Genomic DNA, 24,096 nt, shown 5'->3' with positions numbered 1-24,096 from the left:
AGTTCTCGTTTGACTCTCCCGGAGCACTCAGACCTTTCCAACCCCTCACTGACCCCAGCAGGGTCAATGTCCTCCCATTTCCCTCCCAGGGTCCCTCGGACTTTTCTCCTGGAGAAAAACCTCACAGCAGCAGAAAAGCCCACAGCAGCTCTGGACCACGCTGATGGCAACAGCCGAGGAATCCCGAATGTGATGGCAATGTGCTGTTGGAGTAAATGTTGTACTTTTAGCCCAGTAAAATAACAGTAAATGTACTGTTCCAGCCCAGCTCCCACATCCCCCCTGAGCATCTCTCCAGCTCAGAGTTTGGTGGCTTCTCTCTGGCAGATCCACTGCAATTGCAGGTTGCAGTTCTGAGGGATGATTCTGCTGCCCCTCAACTCCCCACATTCTCCGTGCTTCTCCTCGAGGTCAAGCTGGAAGCTGCAGGGACAGGAGATAGCCTGGGTCACCCCTGGGGTCCCTCAGGGGACATTGGGGTGTTTGTGTCCCCTGACCCCCAGTGCTCACCGGTTTCTGTCCAGACTGGAGCCATTCACCCACGTCCAGCCCATCCCAGCCTCAGGCACCCAGAGCCCAGTCCAGGAGCTGCGTTTGAATTTCTGCAGGGATTCACTGAGGAATTCCTGGGGGAAGGACAGACGGTGACCCTGATGGCCATGGATTGTCACCCCAAAATGGGCTCTGTGCTCAGCCCAGGACTGAGACCCATTGTGTCCCTCAGAGGCACCCGGGGGTGACACAGGGAAGGGCTGATCCTGGGATTTGGGGAACCTCCTCACCCTTCCTGGGGCACCACCAGCCCCCAGTCCATCCCACATTCCCAACCCAGCATTCCCTCACCAGCTCATCCCCATCCCAGGATTTTGGGAACCTCCAGCCCCCAGCAGCAGCCCCTTGTCCTTCCCACATTCCCAACCCCATCATTCCCTCACCAGCTCCTCCTGATCCTGCAGCACCAGCAGCGTTGCCCCCCGACTCTTGCACTTCTCCCAGCTCTTGTTCCAAGGGTTCTGTTCAGTGGAATTCCAGTAGCACTTGGTCTTTTCCAGCGTCCAGCCCGGGGGGCAAATCCTGCATCCCTGAGCTCCTGGAAAACGGGATCAGAGCTGGTCAGGTCACCAAGTCCTCCCCTCACCCCTGGCACACCCTGAGAGGTGTCAGTGTCTCATTGCTGTTTGTTTCATTTGTTTCATTCCCGTTTGTTTAGTTTGTTTTGTTTCATTTCCCTTTGTTTCATTTGTTTCATTCCCATCTGTTTCATTCCCGTTTGTTCCATCATTTTCTCCATTCCTGCTTGTTCCATCATTTTCTCCATTCCCATTTCTTCCATCATTTTCTCCATTCCCGTTTGTTCCAATTTCTCCATTCCCGTTTGTTCCATCATTTTCTCCATTCCCGTTCTCTCCCCAGCACACCCTAAGCTGCTCCTGGGGCTCCAATCCGGTTCTGCCAGGAGATTTTGGGGAAGCTTGAGGAGCAGAGAAGCCTCGGGGTTGTTCCCTGGCGGCTGTGAGGGGCAGAGGAATTCCCGCAGCTCAGAGAGGACATTTTCCAGGCTTCCCTTGGTGTCCCGGAGAACTGCAGGGGAAGGAAGAGGGAAAGGGAAAGGAAAGGAGGAAGGAGAGGAAGGCAGGAAGGAAGTTTAGCAAGAACAGCACCTTGCCAGCCCCAAACTGTGCAGCCCTGAGCTCTCCCTGCTCACAGCTGTCCCCACCCACGGTGGCTTCGTGCCGGTGGCAGGACGTGGCCCCTCGAGGTGTCACCGCGGCTCTGGTGCCACCTCAGAGAGCCGCAGAGCCTCTGTCCCCCTCAAGGCTCTGCGGCCAGGCTGAGGAGCTGCTCAGCACCCCCTGCCCCACACGGACACAGCTGGCAGCCCTGGGTTTGGGGGGGTTTCCCCCAGCCCTGCCCCTCTGGGGGTCTCCCCGACATCCAGCAGCCATCGGGGTCTCCCTGCCGCCTGCCCGGGGGGGTTTGGGGGTGCTGGGGGTGACAACAGCCATGTTCCACCAGCTGGGCACGGGGCTGCTGGAATGGTGGCTCTGGGTGAGCCCGAGTTCAGCCCGGGGCTGTCCGACCCACCCGAGACATTTTCCCCATGGCCACACAACCCCCCGGGTCACCTCCCCGCTGTCAGGCTGTCCCCGTGTCCCCCCGTGTCCCCCCTGTCCCCTCCCCACACTCACACGAGCAGCCCAGAGCCACCACGGCCACTCCCAGCAGGACATTCCCGGTCCAGCCAGCCCCGAGCGCCACGCGGTGCCACCGAGGACAGCCTGGAGCTGCAGGGGACAGCAGATCGCACGGTGTCACCCCACAGATTTGGGTTGTTTTGTCCCCAAGAGCAGCTCAGAGCCCGGCAGCCCCCAGGGTTCAAACCTCGATGGGTTTTCCCTGCAGAGTTACTCGCAGCAGGAATTAAATCTTTTAATTAATGGTTGGATTTTGTGATCTTCGAGGTCTTTCCCAACCCAATCAGTTTTGATTCTCCTGCTGGTTTTTCTCCACAGGGAAACCCAAACTGGAGTCAGCAGGAAAAAGCACAAGGAGCAGATGAAGGAAACAAAGCAGGAACCCCCAGAAGCTCAGGCACGATGGACAAGGAGCATCAGGAGCTGGATGAGGATTTCCAAAAGCATCAGCAGCCCTTCAGCATGGCAGGGCTGCAGAACTGGGGCAGATTTGGGGCTTTTGTTCCAATCAGTGACCCCCAGGAAGAACCAAACCCTGGAACAGTGATTGGTGTGGAGTTCAGTTAGCCCAGCTCAGCCTCTCCACGCAGACATGAAGCTCAGACAGGAGCCTGGGGGAGTCAGGGCTTAGAAATCATCCCACAAACCCAGCTTTGAGCCCAAGAGGAGGAGGATGAGGAGGAGGTAAAGTGATCCCTGAGCACCAAAGCCATTCCACCCCAAAAGCAGCCCCAGCATCCCCCAATTCCTGTCCCCCACCCACCTGGGGGTCCCCAGAGGGGCTGAACCCCTTTACCTGCACCCTGCAGGGCTGAGGATCTCCCTGCAGCCCCCCGCTTGCTCCGTTGGTCCAACGCCATGTAGCCTTCTTCATCCTCCATGTCCCTGCAGAGCTTGGGGACAGCCTGGGGACAGCCTGGGGACACTGCACTGGTGGCTCAGAGGAGGGGACAGGAAGCCAAAGCATCTCTGACCGCTGGACTGGAGCTTCCTGCCCTCGTCACAGCCCTGACAGCCCGGGGAGGGGCTGGGAGGGGTGGGATTTTGTCTCCAGGGGAAGGGAAATGGGGGTTTGGGGTTTGTCCCCATGGAGAAAAGGAGAGGGAGTCGTGGCAGGAGGTGCTGCCATAAAAACCTCTCCTGGCTGCACTAAAATGGTGAAAATAGAAGAGCAGGAGGTTGGCCCTGATCTCTGAGAGGTGGGAGTTGGTAAAATGTCATTGAAGGAGAAATGAAACATTGGAGAATTGATCAATGAAATGCTAGAGGTATCTGAATATAGACACAAAGTGCTTTGTCGAGCCACCAGCTTTGCTTTCCCAGCCCTGAGGGTGGTGGTGCTGACTCAGCGCCTGGGGCCTCACTTCTGCTACCCGCTAATTAGGAGCAATTTGTCAGGTTAATTAATGGTTAATTAATCCCTGTTTTGCCATCCTTGAGCCACTTTGCTCCTCTGCCAGGCTCAATCCAGCTCAGCACCTGCAGAGCTGCCCTGTGCTGGGTGAGCTCCGTGCATCGCTTTGGTTTCCCCAAAAAGCCAAAATCTCCCCAAACCCCTTGGGCTGAGCGGAGGAACGCACAGCGTTTGGGCACAAAACTCCCAAATCGTTGTTCCCCAGGCTGGGAAGGACAAACGGAACCCAACTGATTTGGGAGCTCCAGCAGCTCCTCTCTGCCGGCCCAGCTGAAGGCCTCGCTGGCTGCTGGAGGCTGCACGGGCAGACTGGGAGCACTGGGAGCACTGGGAAGAGGCTCTGGCTCGGCTGAAGCCCCCGGGGCAGGGGGAGCAGGGCAAGGGACAGGGCTGCAGGTGCTGAGGGGACACGAGGGACAGCGGGGAGGACGAACAAGGATTTATTGCCAAAGAAATAAAGTAATGAAGGAGACAAAGCTGCACCATCCGCTCCGCAGTTGGGTCACGCCCAGCGAGATCACGTGACTCTCACCGGGGCCCCGCCGGGGGAAGGAGGAGGAGCCGGAAGAAGTGACTTCTCCGCGAGCAGCGCGGCGCCATTTTGGTTCGGCTCTGGGCAGGATGGCAACTCGGACGGAGGCAGCTTTGGGAGCGGGAGAGACGTGGGGATTCCTGGTAAGTTTTGGGGTTTGTCTGTGGAGAACTGCGGGTTTTTTGGCGCCGCGGAGGGGTCTGGGGGGGGCTATGGGGACATTGCCGACATATCCGAGATACCCCACCTCAACCTCCTGAAAATGCGTTTTGTTCCCAAAATTCCACTTCACCCCTCAAAAACCCACTTCTGTCTCGCAAAAGAGTTCCACTCCCAAACCATTTTATTCCTCAAAATCCTATTCCATCCCCCAAAATCCTACTCTTTCTCCCAAAAACACTCCATTTTAATTTCCAAAATCCCTTTTATTCCCTCTTTGTGTCTGAAATTAACAATTCCACAGAGCATTTAAGCTGATTTATACCTGAATTTAAGCTGATTAATGCCTGAATGTAGCTATTCAAGAGCAGTAACAGCTAACAGCATTTCCCCTGATTCACACTGGATTTATAAAGTTGAGAAGAGAAATCCAACCCCATTCTGCCCCTTTCCGCCCTTTTCCCGATCCGGACCCGTTCGCCGCTGCTGCCGGCTGTGACTGCGCGGGGTGCGGGTGGAATGTGCGGCCGGGAAGGGGCGGCTGGCGGAGCAGAGCCCGGGGAGCGGCGGTGGAGAGCCGGGGAGGGGCGGAGCCGCCTGTAAGCGGCGGGCGGAGTAGAGCTGCGGAGGGGTAGGCGGAGCCGGGGAGGTGCGATCGGGCTGAGCTCGGGGAGGGGCGGCGGAGCTCGGAGAGGCTGTCCCAGCGCAGGTGGGAGCCGCGCTGCCTTGTGCCAGGGCTCGGGGCTCGCTGCGGGCGGATGGAGGGGATGCAGGGGGCGGCAGGGGGGCTGTGGCGGCTTCCTTCTCCCGTCTCTCTCCCTCCCTCCCTCGCTGGCTGTGGCGCCGTGTTGCCGCTGGCCTGAGGCCGCTGAGGGAGCGGCTGCCCGCGGTCTCCTTGCCGCTGCTGCCGGAGCAGCGCTGGCTCGTCCCGGTGCTGCGGATCGCACGCAGGTGGCTGTCCCGTTCCCGGGTCACTGCGCTGCGCTCCCCGCCGAGCTCCGCCGCCTCACCGCTCCGGCCGCTGTCGCTCCCGAGCCCTCACTGACCCTCCGCCAATGGCGGCGCCGGGGCGGTGCTTGTCCCGGTCTGACCAATCCCCGCGCGAGAATTCGGAGTGACGGCATAGCCAGCCAATGGCAGCGAGGCGCGGGCTCTGCACACGGCACATACTCGCCCCGGTCGCTCCAGGCACAATCCCGGGGTTGTGGCCGAAATTCGCTTTTTGGCTCCTCAGCCCTGCAGTGTCCCAGCCCGGGCAGGAGTACAAAGAATCGCTGCTGCCCTCAGCCGCCGGGAGCTCGGTGTGAGCTGTGGGTGAGGCCGGGATGGAGCAGGGACTCCCCTGCAGCCCCGGCAGGAGCCCAGGCCGGAGCAGGGGATGCCTGAGAGAGACCCTGAGCCATGGGAAGCTCCTGCAGAGCCATGGAAGTGGCTGCTGGCGGGACTTGTGGGGGATCCCTGCTGGAGCAGCCTGTTCCTGAGGGATTGTGTGCTGTCGAGGGACACCAGGGTGAGGAGGACAGTGTCACAGCGGTTTTCACCTCCCGCCAGTTCAGAGCAGCAGCGGTTCCTTGGCGTCCAGCACGGCCCGGGACATTCCAGGCCTTTTTCTCCTCCGACATTTTAAAAACCTCTGCGGAGGTCCCTGAGCCCTTTATATACCCTGCGGACATCCCGCCCTCCACTCCCATTGGCTCATTCTCCCGCCACTCCTCGTTCTCGAACTCTGATTGGTCAGAACGCCGCTGAGGGACAATCCCGCCTTGTCCCCACATCGCTTTCATTTCCCCCAAAAAGCCAAAATCTCCCCAAACCCCTCGGGCTGAGCGGAGGAACGGACAGGGTTTGGGCACAAAACTCCCAAATCGTTGTTCCTCAGGTTGGGAAGGACAAACGGAACCCAACTGATTTGGGAGCTCCAGCAGCTCCTCTCTGCCGGCCCAGCTGAAGGCCTCGCTGGCTGCTGGAGGCTGCACGGGCAGACTGGGAGCACTGGGAGCACTGGGAAGAGGCTCTGGCTCGGCTGAAGCCCCCGGGGCAGGGGCAGCAGGGCAAGGGACAGGGCTGCAGGTGCTGAGGGGACACGAGGTGTCACCGAATCTGCGGGAAAAAAATATAAAACTCTCTAACAACATTTTTAATGTCAGAGAGTCAAGGCATTACTTTATTATCTGGCCAGGATGTTGTTCTGGTCAGGATGTACCACAGAAATCATCTCATCCACACACAGCCTGGCTGTGCAGGGAGAATCATTCCACGATACACGCTTTTACCCGAATCTTCAGATATTTTATACAGTAAAAATACATAGGAAAGCATTGGCTCAGTGTTCATTGGTCTAAAGTTGAGCAAACCCCCAGTATTCAGTTTCCTATTGGATTCGAATCTCTTCACCTCTGATGCTGATTAGATTCTTCATTCTTCAGTTTTTCTCATCAGTCTTTTTTCCAGGCCAGGATGTCTTCAGCCCTGCTGGAGGTGGTGTGGGGTAGCTGTTTGTGATATCCACCATGTCCTGCTGATAACCACAAGGTCCCGGCGAATGTTCTGTTCATAGTCTTTATCTCTCTGGTTATCTCCGGGTCACTCCCAATCCCTCTGTGTGTCTGAGTTTAACGATTTAATAGAGGAGTAACGTTTAACAGCGTTTAACCTGATTTATACCTGAATTTAACCTGATTTACTCCTGAATTTAGCAATTCGAGAGGAGTATCGCCTAGCAGCATTTAATCAGATTCCACACGTGAATTACCAGTTCCACAGAGCAGTAACAGCTAGCAGCATTTACCATGAGTCACCCTGGAACTGTAAAGCTGAGAGAAATCAAACCCATTTCCGCCCCTTGCCCCGATCCGGACCTGTTCGCCGCTGCGACTGCGCGGGGTGGGGATGGACTGTGCGGGGGGGCGGAGGGGGGCAGGCTGTGGGGCGGAGGCGGGCAGGCAGTGGGGCGGAGCCGGGCAGGCAGTGGGGCGGAGCCGGGCAGGCAGTGGGCGACGCCGGGGCGGAGCGGCGGGCGGAGCGGAGGCGGGGACTGGAGGAGCGGCGGCGGGGATTGGACTGGAGGAGCGGAGGCGGGGATTGGACTGGAGGAGCGGAGGCGGGGATTGGAGGAGCGGAGCGCAGCGGGACTTGGGGTCCGGCGGAGCTAGAACGCGGGGGGCGGCGGAGCTGGGAGAGCAGCGGCGGCAGCGATCGGAGCAGAGCTCGGGGAGGCGGCGGAGCTCGGAGAGGCTGTCCCAGCGCAGGTGGGAGCCGCGCTGCCTTGTGCCGGGGCTCGGGGCTCGCTGCGGGCGGATGGAGGGGATGCAGGGGGGCTGGGGCGGCTTCTTTCTCCCGTCTCCCTCCCTCCCTGGCTATGGCGCCGTGTTGCCGCTGGCCTGAGGCCGCTGAGGGAGCGGCTGCCCGCTGGCTCGTCCCGCTTGCTGTCGGTAGCACAGAACAGAACAGCACAGCACACTCTCTTTGCCGGGACTGTTCCCGGCCGTGCGGCACCGGGCTGGGCGCCCCTGGTGCAGCGGGACCTGTCCGTGCCCGGGGCTGGCAGGCGATGGAAGGAACTTGAGTGTGTCTGCCAAGCCAAGCGATCTGGAGGAGAAAAGAGAGCAGTTCGGGGTATTTGGCGGGCCGCCAGGGCTCCCGCCATATTGGGTTGGTGGCCTACCGCGATACCTGCGCGCCGCTATGTCCGCGCCGTCTTCCGCACTCTCACTTCCGCACTCCCTACCGGGTTCCGCCTCCTGGCAACAGCAAGAACCAACCGGGCGTTGCAGCGCTCGCTGTCCCTGAGCTCCAACCCTCAGCGCAGGGCATGCAGGGAGCAATGCTGAGCCACTCAGGGCTGCTGGTTCCTCCCACCCAGCAGGCTGAGCCCGATCCGCAGCTGCCCTGTTCCCGCCCTCGGCAGCTCCCGGGCGCTGTGCCTAACTGTCCCTGCCTGTCCCTAACTGTTCCTGCCTGTCCCAGCCCGGAGCTGCACAGCCAGAGGGGTTGGGGCTGCAGGGCTAAGCTGGGCCCGGAGCTCTCTGACACTGTGTTTGTGTCCCCAGGTGCTGCCGGGGAGCAGAGACAGGTATTATGATCCAAATATTAAGGTTCTTTAGAAATACCTCTGCCCGAATTAAGGTACAAACGAGACCATATGCCAATCAATAGTATGGGTTTTATTTGATAGAAAATATGAGAGAGAGAGAGAAGAAAAGAGAGAAAAAGAGAAGTAAGAAAAGAGGTGGGGGGGACAGAAAGAGGGAAAGAGAAAATATCACCATCCGTGGATCCCAGTAATGTTGTGTTGATCCTCTCCAGCTGCTCTTCTTGGTGGTGATGGTCCCCCCAAAAAGCACAGAGTGCCAAGGGTTAATATACACTCAGGCCAGGGGCAATGTCCAGCATGTCCCCCCGGGGCAGGGGCAGCCTCTAGCAGCAGACTCTGCTTGCATCACCTGCACTCCTGGAGCATTTGGGGGATCTGTGATGGATTGTGACTCCCCTCAGCTCCTCTCACGTGAAAGTCCCGTGGATGAGGCCTGTGGGGTTGGGGGTTCCACAGCTGGGCAGTTTGTGTCAACCTGGCTTCTGTGAGCTGTGCTCTGCCCCCACCCCAAACTCAGCCAGGGATGATTCTCAGAGCACCTGGTGCCTTTGGCCTTTGTATGTGCACACCTTTCCCTCAGCCTGAAATGATTGAACAATAGGTTTCCCTTTATGGAATCTCAGCAGTTTGACTCAGTCCAAAGTCCCAGTCAGGTATCTTCAGGGAGCTTTCTTTGATTGTAGCATCTTTATACGGTTTTTGTTACAATGAGCAAAACTTTGTATCAATGTTTGAGGCATGAACTATTTCAGTCTCTGACAACAGGGCAGGGCTGAGCTGGCAGTGCCTTCCAGAGCCAGCACCAGCCGGGGCCTCTCATCGTGTGCCCTCCAGTTCATTTGTCAGTGTGGTCAAAAGAGTGTAGGGGTTCAGTACAGTTGGATGTATGTCCTCTGTGATCTTGTTAATTGCCCTGAAATCCTGCACTCATCTAGAACTTTTGTCATCAGCCTTCTTGACCGGCAGGATGGGCGTGTCGTAGTTGGATTCACATTCCACCAACAGCCCCAATTTAAGGAACTTTTCAATCACAGCTGCTAGTCCCTCACGGCTTTCTGGTTTTCAAGGGTGTTGCTTTTGTCTCACCCGGATTGCTCCTGGTTTCAGTGCAACACTCACTGGTTCTGCTCGTTTGGATCTTCCCAGAACATCCCTGGCCCACACTGTTGGACTGACAGTATTTTCAATCTCTGCGGGGATTTCACCACACTTCTGCTGTATAAAAAGCACAGCAACTTCGACAAATTTAGACTCAGGAATTATGACTTGTAGGCCCTGTCCCTTTTTAAATTTAATTTCAGCCTCTAATTTCTCCAGTAAATCCCTCCCGAGCAACGGTTTTGGGGAGTTGGGCATATAGAGAAATTGATGAGTTACCCAGTGCTTCCCCAGTTTGAATTTCAAAGGTTTGAAGAAAGGCTGTGTTTCAGTTACTCCTGCAGGTCCAATAACCTTTGCAGTATTGAAGCACGGAATTGACTCCACAACTCAGATAGTTATGAAGTAGGTCTGTGTTTATTCCAGCTGGGGTGCATGGCGGGTAGCCCCTCCAAAGGCATGCACACCTCACCAGCACTTCACTAGGTTTATATTAGGTTACAGATTACATATGCATGAAGTTAGACAAAGCCCCTATACATATTCATTACCTATCCCCGCTTCGTATTATAATGAGTTCAAAGTTCATTTAAATATGCTCGCGCAAGCGCAGTGTCTCAAATTAATTGTGGGCAATGGTCCCGATGATTAATTATGACAGATTCCATCCTCTTCATCACGATGAACTGTTCACCCTGTTCCCTTGCGCATGCTCCCTTGGTCCTTGGTCCTAGTCCAAGCCTAAGAACCAACTTGTACCAGTTCAGGGTCCAAGGGCAGGATGCTCAGTTACACTTGGTGGTTTCTCTCAATTACTTGGCCTCTTCTCTCCATCCTCCCCGATACCAGGTAGGCACAAATTCATTAAGAAAATAATAAATGGATCGCAGCTGGCATATCTTAGTAAATCATTATACAATCTCTGGCTCTCTAAATCAGTTTAAAAATATTATTATTACTATTATCCAGCTTCTAGCTCTTTTACATTAGTAATTTCTATTTTACCCTAAATCAGTATCTTGACTTAATTTCCCTTCTAAAGTATTTAGCAGAGAACACACTGCCCTGGAATCTACCAAAAATTCAACATCGTCTTTCCCCGGCTTAGCTCTAACCAAAGGCTCTGCTGGGGGAGAGCCCTTCGGTCCCCTTCATTCCAGATCTGATCCTGATCCCGAATCTGATGTGATCCCGATCCCAATCCCGAATTGGATCCCAATCCCGAATTGGGTCCCAATCCCGATCCCAAATCTGATCCCAGTCCTGATCCCGGTTCCACAGCTAGTTGGGGGACTGAGGATTTCTTCTTCAACTTGGGACAGTCCTTCTTCCAATGTCCCTTTTCTTTACAAAAGGCACATTGATCTTTGTCTGGAGAAGGAGAGCTGCCCTTGGATGATTTCTCCTGGCTACTTTTCTGACTAGGTTGTCTAACTTTGCCACTAGGACCACTAGGACCTCTATCTCCATATACTTTCCCAGCTACCTTTAACAACCTGTTCAGGTCATGTTCCCTGCCTAGCTCCTGCAGTTTTCTCCTTATATCACTGCTAGCTTTGCCCAGAAGTAGAGGACTTAGATGTGCTCTTCCATCACTCGAATCAGGATCTAGGTTTGTGTGTTTGAGTGCAGCTTCTCTTAGCCTATTTAGGAATTCAGTGGGAGATTCATCTAGATCTTGTCTTATCTCATACAGCTTTGACAAATTTCAAGCCTTTGGGACACCGTGTCGTAACCCATACAGATGAGACTCTGGAATTGTTTAGCCTAGCCATGTGGTCTGGAACATTTGGGTTCCAGCATGGATCTTCTGTTGGGAACATTTTGGCAGTGGTGCCCTGGAGCATTCCACTGTTATCTGTGCATCTCCAGGAGCTTTGATAGCCTTATCAACCATCTCTCTTTCAACAGGATCGAGCAGCGTTTCCATCATTGCTCTCAAGTCTCTCCAGTCAGGGTTCTGTGTGGAAATTGCCCTCTGCACTAAGTTAGCGACTCTTTCTGGATTTTCTTTATGCTTCCCAACGGTGCTTTCCCACTGTTCTAATTCTACAAGAGAGTGTGGGACCTTGATCTATCCGGGTTCCTGGTTTCCAGCAGCCTGTCTCAGGGGGGCTTGTACAACCGGCTCCTCTTTCCTTCTAGCTCTCATCCTCTTGGCTATGGGGCTACGTTCTCCCGTGGCCTTTTTTGCTGTTTCTGAACCCCTCTTTCGTCTCGTTGCTGTTTCCTGATCTCCTTCTTCAGGGTTTATGTGAACTAGCGCTACTGTCCGTTTCTGTCGAATCTGTCATTTGAGAGGCGGCAGGGCGAGTGCTGCGGGCTCAGGCTGGCCGGGCAGCCCCAGCCCTGCCAGCTCTGCTCGCTCGGCTGTCACCGGTCGCGACGTCATCTCCCGAGCCCGTTCCGAAGCGAACGGTGTCATCACGGAGAGTGCGCCAGGAGCTGGCGCCTGCGAGAGTGACAGGGAGTCCGCTCCCGGTCTGCTCCACCACCAGCGGGACGGTCGACGGCAGGACCTGTTCCCAGCCGCTTGGCCCCATTCCCGGTAGCGGTGCAGTCGGCAGGACCTGTTCCCAGCCGCTCAGGGGGATTCGGGTGATGGAGCGAGCAGCAGGACCTGTTCCCAGCCGCTCGGCCCCATTCACGGTAGCAGTGCAGTAGGCGGCACCCGTTCCCAGCCGCTCGGCCCATTGCCGGTACAATCTCGGGGAACAGGACCGTAGGTCGTGAGCCAGGTCCGCCATCGCCCCGGTCTCGGGAAAAACTGGAGGAGGGGAGGGCGGGAGCGGGGGCCAAAGCGAGCTGCCGTCAACGGACAGCACCGCAACGTCACCGGAGTCGCCGTCGGCCCTCAGGGCGTTACGGGTGCCCGGGATTATCGCTCATCCCCTCCACCAGCGGCGAGGCTCCTCCCCTCTCGTAGCGTCCTCTGTGATTGACCGCGCCGCATGGCAAGGCCTAGCTTAAGCATCAGCTCCGCTCTACCAGTACAAGGTTTCTCGGACTTGCGGGATCGGCAGCGTGGGGTGCGCATCCCGTGTGGTACCCGGGAGCGGCGGCAGTGATCGGAGCAGAGCGCGGGGAGGCGGCAGAGCTCGGAGAGGCTGTCCCAGCGCAGGTGGGAGCCGCGCTGCCTTGTGCCGGGGCTCGGGGCTCGCTGCGGGTGGATGGAGGGGGCGGCAGGGGGGCTGTGGCGGCTTCCTTCTCCCGTCTCCCTCCCTCGCTGGCTGTGGCGCCGTGTTGCCGCTGGCCTGAGGCCGCTGAGGGAGCGGCTGCCCGCGGTCTCCTTGCCGCTGCTGCCAGAGCAGCGCTGGCTCGTCCCGAGTGCTGTGGGTAGCACAGAGGTGGCTGTCCCGTTCCCGGGACTGTTCCCGGCCATGCGGCACCGGGCTGGGCGCCCCTGGTGCAGCGGGAGATATCCGTGCCTGGGGCTGGCAGGGGATGGAAGGAACTTGAGTGTGTCTGCCAAGGGAGCAAGGGCGCGCGAGGAGAGGCGACTGTGACGTCACGCGGATCCTGCCACCTGCTGGCCGCCCGCTCGCACTCGCCATCACATTACGCTTTCCTGGCAGGCTCCGCGTCCCGTATCCGACGGGGAAATAAAGGGCGCTGCTTCCGCTCGCTGTCCCTGACCTCCAACCCTCAGCGCAGGGCATGCAGGGGACAATGCTGAGCCCCTCAGGGCTGCTGTTTTTTCTTTTTTTTGTCCCGCCGGCAGGCTGAGCCCGATCCGCAGCTGCCCTGTTCCCGCACTCGGCAGCTCCCGGGCGCTGTCCCTGCCTGTCCCTAACTGTCCCTGCCTGTCCCTAACTGTCCCTGCCTGTCCCAGCCCGGAGCTGCACAGCCAGAGGGGTTGGGGCTGCAGGGCCAAGCTGGGCCCGGAGCTCTCTGACACTGTGTTTGTGTCCCCAGGTGCTGCCGGGGAGCAGAGACAGGGCAGGGCTGAGCTGGCAGCGCCTTCCAGAGCCAGCACCAGCCGGGGCCTCTCATCGTGTGCCCCCCAGGCGGCCAGGACAGCGTCTGTAAAAGTGCACTGGAAGCTCAAATCGGTGCTCCTGGACCATCAGGGCTGATGTCTCTGGGGCAAGATCAGTGCTCTAAGTTTGCAGTGAGCCAAGATGTGAAGAGTGGATTGTGCCCTGGGGATGGAGAGGCTGCTTGGGACTTCCATCAGATGCCAAATCCTCTTGGTGAGGAGCAGAGCCATGGCAGCTGTACGTCTGTAGGGAGCCAAGGGAAGGAGAGTGGCTCCAGCTATGGCTCCAGCTCTGGGAGGCCAGAGGAGCAGCAGAATCCTGAGCACGGGTCAGGAACTGAGCAGACAGAGCTGCCTTGGATGCCACATGCTGCTGAGCACAACCAGAGAGATTCGATTTGTGAGTCTGAAATGAGACCAAGGAAGGATGAAGCTGTTGTTGAGATTCCCGAGGATGCCCTGGGTGCCCAGAATGGATCAGCAACCAGAGGGACAGGATTGCCTCAGCTGCCAGACCCTGCTGGGCACAGGCAGGGAGAAGCTGCTTCTCTGTTGGGGCAGAGTGAATCCCAGCCCAGGAATGGCATTGGAGAGAAGTGCCAGGATGGATCAGCAATGGGAGTCACACACACAAAGAGCCTCAGAAGATATCTGGGTGAGTGCAGGGCCAGCGCTGTGGCCTCTAGGGAGGGGACAATGGGCAGTGTGAGCCCAGGAGCACAGGGCTGGCAGGGTGTGGCTGTGTCCAGGGCTCTGGAAGAGGCCTGGTGCTCTGCTGGACTGACAGCCCTGGCCCTGGGCAGTTCTGCTGCCCTGGCTGTCCCCACACCTGTGTCCCTTGTCCCTGTTCGTGCTGCCAGCTCAGTGAGTGGCACACGGGCTGAGGGTCCCTGCTGTGCTCCCTGGGCGTTAGGTGGGAGATGTGAGGGCTGGGCCTGCTCAGGACAGCTCCATGCTCACAGCCTATGCCTCTTTCCAGCTCCTGCTGAGTGGATCAGATCCCATCCCGTGCTCACCCTGCTGATGCTGACTCTGCTCCTGCTCCTGGCTGTGGCTCTGGCGGTGTCCTTGGCTGCTGTGTCAGGTAAGGAGGAGCAGCAGCCTCAGCCCAACCCCTCGGGGCACTGCGGGCTCACTGCTCCCTCACGGCCGGGATCGTCCCTCAGCCCCGCTCTGAACAATCAGCGCGCGGGAGAACGAGGAGTGACGGCTGAATCAGCCAATCGCTGGGGGTGGCGGAATTTGAGCGGGAAAATCAGCCAATGGGAGCTCGGGCTGCTCCGTGAGGGGAGAATGCTCAGACCTTGTGCTGTTTGCTCCGCAGGGAGAATGCACAGAGACACTCCAGTTACTGCAGTTACTCCGGTTACATCTGACACTCCGGTTACATCTGACACTCCACGGCTGCTGGCCTGTCCCCATGGCTGGGTTGGGTACAACGGGACCTGCTACTTCCTCTCGATGGATCATCGCTCCTGGGACCAGGCTAAGGCTCGGTGTTCTGAGCTCGAGGCCTCCCTGGCCGTGCTCAAGGATTGGGAAATGGTGAATGAGGGGTTTGGGGTGGCTGAGGGGAGCCTGGAGAGCTCCTGGGCCAGGGCTGCAGCTCCCATTATCTGCTCCTCTCTCCTTGCCAGGAGATCCTGTTCCATTTCAGCAAGAACGACGATTACTGGCTCGGGCTGCACAGAAAGGACCAGCAGCTGCAGTGGGTGGATGGCAGCAACTTCAGCTCCTCGTGAGTGCTGGGGGCACAGGCAGGGCCTGGGGGGCACAGGGGCACAAGGTGTTTTTCTGAGGTTCCAGCACTGTCTCTGCTTTTTCCTGCAGGGTTCCTGTGCTGGGCAATGCAGACTGTGTGCACCTGGCTGAGAATTGTCTCAGGAGACAGCCCTGCTCAAATGAGATGCAGTATATCTGCAGCAGACCCCAAACTCACCTGTGACAGAGGAAGAAGGATCTTCTCCATGCTGGGCAGTCAAAGGGTCATTTCTTCCTCCCTAGCAAAGGGAGTTCCTTCCTCAGCCACAGCATCTGCCTTGCACTGACCCTCAGAGTCATCTCAGTATTTTTTCTCCTGATCACCTCAGTGCCTCTGCTCAGGGTCACCTCAGGTTCTGATCTCATGATCACCTCAGTGCCTTATCTGCAGGAGATGAACCTGCAGGGGGAGGAGATGATGAGGAAGCTGATCTGTGGCTGCTTTGCCTGGGGCTGGGGGTTTGTTTCTCCTTCTGCAACCATTCCAGAACTAATCCTGTTTCTCTTGCACTACATTTTTCTACAGTGATCTTTTCTATATATGTGGATATATTGCCATGGAAAGAGATTTCAAACACATTCTCCTGACACTGTATTTCTACACTAATCTTGCACATATACATCGATCTACTGCTTTGCATACACACTACAAACAGGTGCTTCCCTCTGGGTGTGACCTGCCTTGCTGTAAGGTACCAGTAATGCCAAGGTGTGCATTTGACCCCACGGGGGCCATTGGCTGAAGGGCTGGAGTGCATCCTTGCTGTCCCTTCCAACTCAGAACTTTCTGCCATGGCCTTGTGTGATCTCCATCAGTATTTATGGTGCCAATGTTGCTGTTGTTCTTATTTACAGTATTATTTTATTATTTTTTAAATAAAAGCTAATCAAGGCCACACTGTCCCTCGTGTCCCCTCAGCACCTGCAGTCCTGTCCCTTGCCCTGCTCCCCCTGCCCCGGGGGCTTCAGCCGAGCCAGAGCCTCTTCCCAGTGCTCCCAGTGCTCCCAGTCTGCCCGTGCAGCCTCCAGCAGCCAGCGAGGCCTTCAGCTGGGCCGGCAGAGAGGAGCTGCTGGAGCTCCCAAATCAGTTGGGTTCCGTTTGTCCTTCCCAGCCTGGGGATCAACGATTTGGGAGTTTTCTGCCCAAACCCTGTCTGTTCCTCCGCTCAGCCCAAGGGGTTTGGGGAGATTTTGGCTTTTTGGGGGAAATGAAAGCGATGTGGGGACAAGGCGGGATTGTCCCTCAGTCGCGTTCTGACCAATCAGAGTTCGAGAACGAGGAGTGGCGGGAGATTCGGCCAATCAAAAGGAGCAGTGGTGTTTGGGCGGGAACATCAGCCAATGGGTGCGAAGGGCGGGCTTTGGGCGGGTTCTATAAAAAGGTCTGTGAGGGGCTCGAAGCTCCGCGGAGCCTCAAACTCAGACTCGGGATTGCCCTGGAACGTCCCGGGCTGGGCAGGAGGGCAAGGAACTGCTGTGGTGAGTCCAGGATGGAGCAGAGAGCTCCTGCAGCCCCGGCAGGAGCCCAGGCCGGAGCAGAGATACCTGAGAGACCCCGAGCCCGTGGGAAGCCCCTCAGAGCCATGGCAGGTGCTCCCAGCGGGACTCCAGGGGTGTTCCTGAGGGACTGTGTGCGATGCCTCACAGGATTCCATCATTCCATTGTGCAATTCCACCCCTTGGAGGAGGCACTGGGCATTCCCACCTGAATTTGAGCTAATTTAACGCGGTTTGGGGACTTGGGGACATCGGCAGCGCTGGATGGAGGCAGAGGCGCGGGGAGCCTCGGGGAGCGGCGGCGGGCGAGGCCTTCGGAGACACGCTGAGGGGTTTGTGCTGCCCCGGGGCCAGGGAGGAGACGGGCGGGGTGGGAACGACAGGAAAGATAAAAAATAGAATAAACGGTAAGCAAAAGAGCAGCCCTAAGGTGCGTGTCCGCTCCCCCCTTGTCACTGAAGGAGCCGCAGCGAGGGACGGGCGAGCTGCGAGTGCAAGAAGAGGTAAAGAATAAAATAAAATAAATAATCTAAAAGCTGCACTCGGCCGCCCCGTGTCCCTGAAGGAGCCGCACAACCCGCAGAGCCCAGAAACCCCAGGAAATCTCTCCCAGGCACTAAAAACCATTTCCAGGAAGGTTTTATGCCGTGACTCTCCCGGCGAGCAGCGACAGCTCAGCCGCCGGGCGGGGATTGCAGCGGCGGGGGAAGTGCTGGAGGGGAATTTGGGGAGAGCAGAGCTTGGGGCTCTGCCGGAGCAGATCGGAGCGATCAGAGCTCACCAGCAGCACTGCCTGCGGGTTCTGTCAGCTGTTACGGGGAGGAGGATCAGCGTTTGCAGCTCTTTAACTTCAGGAGAGCACAGTTCTCCTTTGACTCTCCCGGAGCACTCAGACCTTTCCAACCCCTCACTGACCCCAGCAGGGTCAATGTCCTCCCATTTCCCTCCCAAGCTCTCTGGGACTTTTCTCCTGGAGAAAAACCTCACAGCAGCAGAAAAGCCCACAGCAGCTCTGGACCACGCTGATGGCAACAGCCGAGGAATCCCGAATTTACTGTTGGAGTACATGCAGTACATTTACCCCAGTAAAAAATTAACAGTAAATTTCCTGTTCCAGCCCAGCTCCCACATCCCCCCTGAGCATCTCTCCAGCTCCAGCTCAGAGTAAGGAAGCTTCTCTCTGGCAGATACGCTGCAAATCAAGTTGCAGTTCTGAGGGATGATTCTGCTGCCCCTGACTGTCCCACATTCTCCAGGTCGCTCCTCAAGCTGGAAGCTGCAGGGACAGGAGATAGCCTGGGTCACCCCTGGGGTCCCTCAGGGGACATTGGGGTGTTTGTGTCCCCTGACCCCCAGTGCTCACCGGTTTCTGTCCAGGCTGGAGCCATTCACCCACGTCCAGCCCATCCCAGCCTCAGGCACCCAGAGCCCAGTCCAGAAGCTGCGTTTGAATTTCTTCAGGGATTCACTGAGGAATTCCTGGGGGAAGGACAGACGGTGACCCTGATGGCCATGGATTGTCACCCCAAAATGGGCTCTGTGCTCAGCCCAGGACTGAGACCCATTGTGTCCCTCAGAGGCACCCGGGGGTGACACAGGGAAGGGCTGATCCTGGGATTTGGGGAACCTCCTCACCCTTCCCGGGGCACCACCAGCCCCCCAGTCCATCCCACATTCCCAACCCATCATTCCCTCACCAGCTGATCCCCATCCCAGGATTTTGGGAACCTCCAGCCCCCAGCAGCAGCCCCTTGTCCTTCCCCCATTCCCAACCCAGCATTCCCTCACCAGCTCCTCCTGATCCTGCAGCACCAGCAGCGTTGCCCCCCGACTCTTGCACTCCTCCCAGCTCTTGTTCCAAGGGTTCTGTTCAGTGGAATTCCAGTAGCACTTGGTCTTTTCCAGCGTCCAGCCCGGGGGGCAAATCCTGCATCCCTGAGCTCCTGGAAAACGGGATCAGAGCTGGTCAGGTCACCAAGTCCTCACCTCACCCCTGGCACACCCTGAGAGGTGTCAGTGTCTCATTCCTGTTTGTTTAATTTGTTTCATTCCCGTTTGTTTCATTTTTTTGTTTCATTTCCCTTTATTTGTTTCATTCCCATCTGTTTCATTCCCGTTTGTTCCATCATTTTCTCCATTCCCATTTCTTCCATCATTTTCTCCATTCCCGTTTGTTCCAATTTCTCCATTCCCGTTTGTTCCATCATTTTCTCCATTCCTGCTTGTTCTATCATTTTCTCCATTCCCGTTTGTTCCAATTTCTCCATTCCCATTTCTTCCATCATTTTCTCCATTCCCGTTCTCTCCCCAGCACACCCTAAGCTGCTCCTGGGGCTCCAATCCGGTTCTGCCAGGAGATTTTGGGGAAGCTTGAGGAGCAGAGAAGCCTCGGGGTTGTTCCCTGGCGGCTGTGAGGGGCAGAGGAATTCCCGCAGCTCAGAGAGGACATTTTCCAGGCTTCCCTTGGTGGCCCCAAAAGTCCCCATTTTGCTGCTTCCCGAATTCTGCGGCTGCCGGTGGAGAACTGCAGGGGAGGGGAGAGGAGAGGAGAGATCCCTCTTCATTCCCAAAAAACATCCATTTGATTCCCTCCGAAAACCATTCTATCCCACCAAAAACCCACTTGTATTTCCCAAAATCCCCTTCCATGAAAGAAACCTCGCTCTCATTCCCCAAAAAAACCCCACTTTAAACCCCTAGAAATCCGTTTCATCCCCAAATATCATTCCCCCAAATTTCCACTTTATTCCCAAAACATTCATCTTTATTCCCCCCAAATCCATTTTCCTTCGCAAAAAAATCCACTTCTGTGCCTCAAAAATCCGCTTCTATGTCCCAAATTCTGCTTTTATTCCCCAAAACTCCATTCCCAATAATATCCTCTTTATTTCCCAAAACCTATTATTCCCCAAAACTCCCACTTTTATTCCCAAAATCCCACTATTTTTCCTCAAATCCCCTTCCATTCCCTAAAAAATCCACTTCAAAACCCTAAAAATTCACTTTATTTCCCACATCCCATTTTATTTCCAAAATTCCACTTCACCCCTCAAAAATGAAATTTTATTTTGCAAAAAACCTTCCACTTCTAAACCATTTTAATCCTCAAAATCCCATTCCATCCTCAAAAATCTTGCCCTTTTCCCAAAAATCCTGCATTTTAATTCCTAAAATCCCGTTTATTCCATCTTTGTGTCTGAATTTACAATTTAATAGAGGAGTGACATTTAACAGCATTTAACCGGATTCATACCTGAATTTAACTTCATTTATAACAGAGTTTAGCAATTCAAGAGGAGTCACAGCTAACAGCATTTCACCTGATTTATATTCGAATTTCACCTCATTTATACCTGAACTGAACGTGAGTTATACCTGAATTTAACGATTCAAGAGCAGTAACGCCTAACGGCATTTAAGCTGATTTATACCTGAATTTAACCTAATTTATGCCTGAATCAAACAGTTCCACAGCACTGAAGCTGATTTATACCTGAATTTAAGATTTCAAGAGGAGTAACATAAGTGAGGACATTTAACCTGATTTATGGATGTTTGTGACAATCCACAGGTGTTAACCCGCAGGTGTAAAGGTGACTCACGATGGATGTTTGTGACAATCCCCAGGTGTTAAACCAAAGGTGTAAAGGTGACTCACAATTGATGGCAAAACTGAGCAAGGAAATCCACCTCTCCCGACCCTTTCTCGCACTGCGCCGTTCTTCGTTCTCCGTAGTTTAAAGGCTGCAGCGTGCGCCGTTCAGCTCGAGTGTGGCACCCGCCAGCGAGCGGAGCGGAGCGGAGCCTGGGGAGGCGACCATGATCGGAGCGGAGCCCCGGGGAGGTAGTAGTGAGAGCGGCGGGGAGGCGGCGGAGCTCGGAGAGGCTGTCCCAGCGCAGGTGGGAGCCGCGCTGCCTTGTGCCGGGGCTCGGGGCTCGCTGCGGGCGGATGGAGGGGATGCAGGGGGCGGCAGGGGGGCTGTGGCGGCTTCCTTCTCCCGTCTCCCTCCCTCCCTCCCTGGCTGTGGCGCCGTGTTGCCGCTGGCCTGAGGCCGCTGAGGGAGCGGCTGCCCGCGGTCTCCTTGCCGCTGCTGCCGGAGCAGCGCTGGCTCGTCCCGGGTGCTGTGGGGAGCACAGAACAGAAAAGCGCAGCACAGAAGAGCGCAGAACAGGACAGAACAACACAGCACAGCACAGCACAGCACACTCCCGTTCCCGGGACTGTTCCCGGCCGTGCGGCACCGGGCTGGGCGCCCCTGGTGCAGCGGGACATGTCCGTGCCTGGGGCTGGCAGGGGATGGAAGGAACTTGAGTGTCTCTGCCAAGCCAAGCGATGTGGAGGAGAAAAGAGAGCAGTTTGGGGTATTTGGCGGGCCGCCAGGGCTCCCGCCATATTGATTGCTGGCCTGCAGCCATATCCGCACGCTAACCATGTCCGCCCCGCCCTCCGCATTGTCATTTCCGCACTCCCTGCCAGGCTCTGCCTCCTGTCAAAAGAAACAAAAGCAACCGGGCTCTGCAGCGCTCGCAGTCCCTGAGCTGCAACCCTCACCGCAGGGCATGCAGGGGACAATGCTGAGCCCCTCAGGGCTGCTGGTTCTTTCCTTGACCCCCCAGCAGGCTGAGCCCGATCCGCAGCTGCCCTGTTCCCGCACTCGGCAGCTCCCGGGCGCTGTCCCTGCCTGTCCCTAACTGTCCCTGCCTGTCCCAGCCCGGAGCTGCACAGCCAGAGAGGTTGGGGCTGCAGGGCCGAGCTGGGCCCGGAGCTCTCTGACACTGTGTTTGTGTCCCCAGGTGCTGCCGGGGAGCAGAGACAGGGCAGGGCTGAGCTGGTAGCGCCTTCCAGAGCCAGCACCAGCCGGGACCTCTCATCATGTATAACGCCGCTGTTGTTGAGATTCCCGAGGATGCCCTGGGTGCCCAGGATGGATCAGCAATGGGAGTCACACACAGAAAGAGCCTCAGAAGATATCTGGGTGAGTGCAGGGCCAGCGCTGTGGCCTCTAGGGAGGGGACAATGGGCAGTGTGAGCCCAGGAGCACAGGGCTGGCAGGGTGTGGCTGTGTCCAGGGCTCTACAAGAGGCCTGGTGCTCTGCTGGACTGACAGCCCTGGCCCTGGGCAGTTCTGCTGCCCTGGCTGTCCCCACACCTGTGTCCCTTGTCCCTGTTCGTGCTGCCAGCTCAGTGAGTGGCACACGGGCTGAGGGTCCCTGCTGTGCTCCCTGGTGTTGGGTGGGGATGTGAGGGCTGGGCCTGCTCAGGACAGCTCCATGCTCACGGCCTGCGGCTCTTTCCAGCTCCTGTTGAGTGGATCAGATCCCATCCCGTGCTCACCCTGGCTGTGCTGACTCTGCTCCTGCTCCTGGCTGTGGCTCTGGCGGTGTCCTTGGCTGCTGTGTCAGGTAAGGAGGAGCAGCAGCCTCAGCCCAACCCCTCGGGGCACTGCGGGCTCACTGCTCCCTCACGGCCGGGATCGTCCCTCAGCCCCGCCCTGACCAATCAGCGCGCGGGAGAACGAGGAGTGACGGCTGAATCAGCCAATCGCTGGGGGTGGGGGAATTAGAGCGGGAAAATCAGCCAATGGGAGCTCGGGCTGCTCCGTGAGGGGAGAATCCTCAGACCCTCTGTTCGCTCTGCAGGGAGAAGACAAACTGACGCTCCGGTTACATCTGACACTCCTCTGCTGCTGGCCTGTCCCCATGGCTGGGTTGGGTACAACGGGATCTGCTACTTCCTCTCAACGGATCGTCTCTCCTGGGATGAGGCTAAGGCTCGCTGCTCTGAGCTCGGGGCCTCCCTGGCTGTGCTCAATGACAAGGAAATGGTGAGTGAGGGGTTTGGGGTGGCTGAGGGGAGCCTGGGGAGCTCCTGGGCCAGGGATGCAGCTCCCATTATCTGCTCCTCTCTCCTTGCCAGGAGTTCCTGTTCCATTTCAGCAAGAACAACGATTACTGGCTCGGGCTGCACAGACAGAACCAGCAGCTGCAGTGGGTGGATGGCAGCAACTTCAGCTCCTTGTGAGTGCTGGGGGCACAGGCAGGGCCTGGGGGGCACAGGGGCACAAGGTGTCCCCCTGAGGTTCCAGCACTGTCTCTGCTCCTCCCTGCAGGGTTCCTGTGCTGGGCAATGCAGACTGTGCGTTCCTGGCTGAGAATTGTCTCAGAAGACAGCCCTGCTCAAGTGACATGCAGTATATCTGCAGCAGAGCCCAGTCTCACCTGTGACAGAGGATAGAAGAAAGATCTTCTCCATACTGGGCAGTCAAAGGTTCATTTCTTCCTCCCTAGCAAAGGGATTTCCTTCCTCAGCCACAGTGTCTGCCTTGCACTGATCCTCACTGTCACCTCAGTGCTTGTTCTGCAGGAGATGAACCTGCAGGAGGAAGAAATGATGTGAAAGCTCTGAGTTTGTGGGCTGGGGGTTGCTTTCTATCTCTGGAGCCATTTTAGGGTTCCTGTTTCTCTTGCACTACATATTTCTCTAGAGCTCTTTTCTATACCTATGGATATAAGTGTGTGAGAAGATATTTGAAACACATTCTCCTAACACTGTATTTCTACACTAATCTTGCACATTTACATTGATCTACTGCTTTGCTTACAGACTATAAAGAGGTGCTTCATATGAGAGTGACTTTCCTCGGTGTGAAGTACTAATAATGCCAAGGTGTGGATTTAACCCCACCTGGGCCATTCGCTGAAGGGCTGGACTGCATCCTTGCTGTCCCTTCCAACTCAGAACTTTCTACCATGGTCTTGTGTGACCTCCATCAGTATTTATGGTGCCAATGTTGCTGTTGTTCTTATTTACTGTATTATTTTATTTTTAAATAAAAGCTAATCAAGTCCACACTGTCCCCCATGTCCCCTCAGCACCTGCAGTCCTGTCCCTTGCCCTGCTGCCCCTGCCCCGGGGGCTTCAGCCGAGCCAGAGCCTCTTCCCAGTGATCCCAGTGCTCCCAGTCTGCCCGTGCAGCCTCCAGCAGCCAGCGAGGCCTTCAGCTGGGCCGGCAGAGAGGAGCTGCTGGAGCTCCCAAATCAGTTGGGTTCCGTTTGTCCTTCCCAGCCTGGGGAACAACGATTTGGGAGTTTTCTGCCCAAACGCTGTCCGTTCCTCCGCTCAGCCCAAGGGGTTTGGGGAGATTTTGGCTTTTTGGGGGAAACCAAAGCGATGCACGGAGCTCACCCAGCACAGGGCAGCTCTGCAGGCGCTGAGCTGGATTGAGCCTGGCAGAGGAGCAAAGCGTCTAGATGGATGTGATAACTGGGCATCGAAAATTAAAAAAGGTTTGGAAGAAATTGGGAAGGAAATCAAAATTCTACATGAAGTGGGTTCCAGAAATTACACCTTGAAATTCGACCAGATCT

At 56.5% G+C, this 24,096-nt stretch overlaps 2 protein-coding genes and 1 long non-coding RNA gene across 3 annotated transcripts in view; 1 reads left to right on the top strand and 2 right to left on the bottom strand.

Moving 5' to 3' along the window:
• LOC146421500 (C-type lectin domain family 2 member B-like) overlaps positions 1 to 24,096 on the bottom strand; it is a 149,470-nt gene that overhangs the window by 55,296 nt on the left and 70,078 nt on the right. The gene's annotated exons all lie outside the window — the stretch shown is intronic.
• LOC146421503 (uncharacterized) overlaps positions 1 to 24,096 on the bottom strand; it is a 121,748-nt gene that overhangs the window by 55,296 nt on the left and 42,356 nt on the right. The gene's annotated exons all lie outside the window — the stretch shown is intronic.
• LOC146421507 (uncharacterized) lies at positions 13,208 to 15,008 on the top strand. Its single transcript, XR_014848677.1, has 3 exons — positions 13,208 to 14,125; positions 14,450 to 14,554; positions 14,795 to 15,008. It is a non-coding gene; the product is annotated as an uncharacterized LOC146421507 (long non-coding RNA).

Source organism: Lichenostomus cassidix, unplaced genomic scaffold, assembly GCF_008360975.1.
Source record: "Lichenostomus cassidix isolate B80296 unplaced genomic scaffold, HeHo_3.0 HiC_scaffold_33, whole genome shotgun sequence".
Taxonomy (NCBI): domain Eukaryota; kingdom Metazoa; phylum Chordata; class Aves; order Passeriformes; family Meliphagidae; genus Lichenostomus; species Lichenostomus cassidix.
The sequence above is the reverse complement of the archived record's forward strand: the minus strand, read 5'-3'. Positions and strand labels throughout refer to the sequence as shown.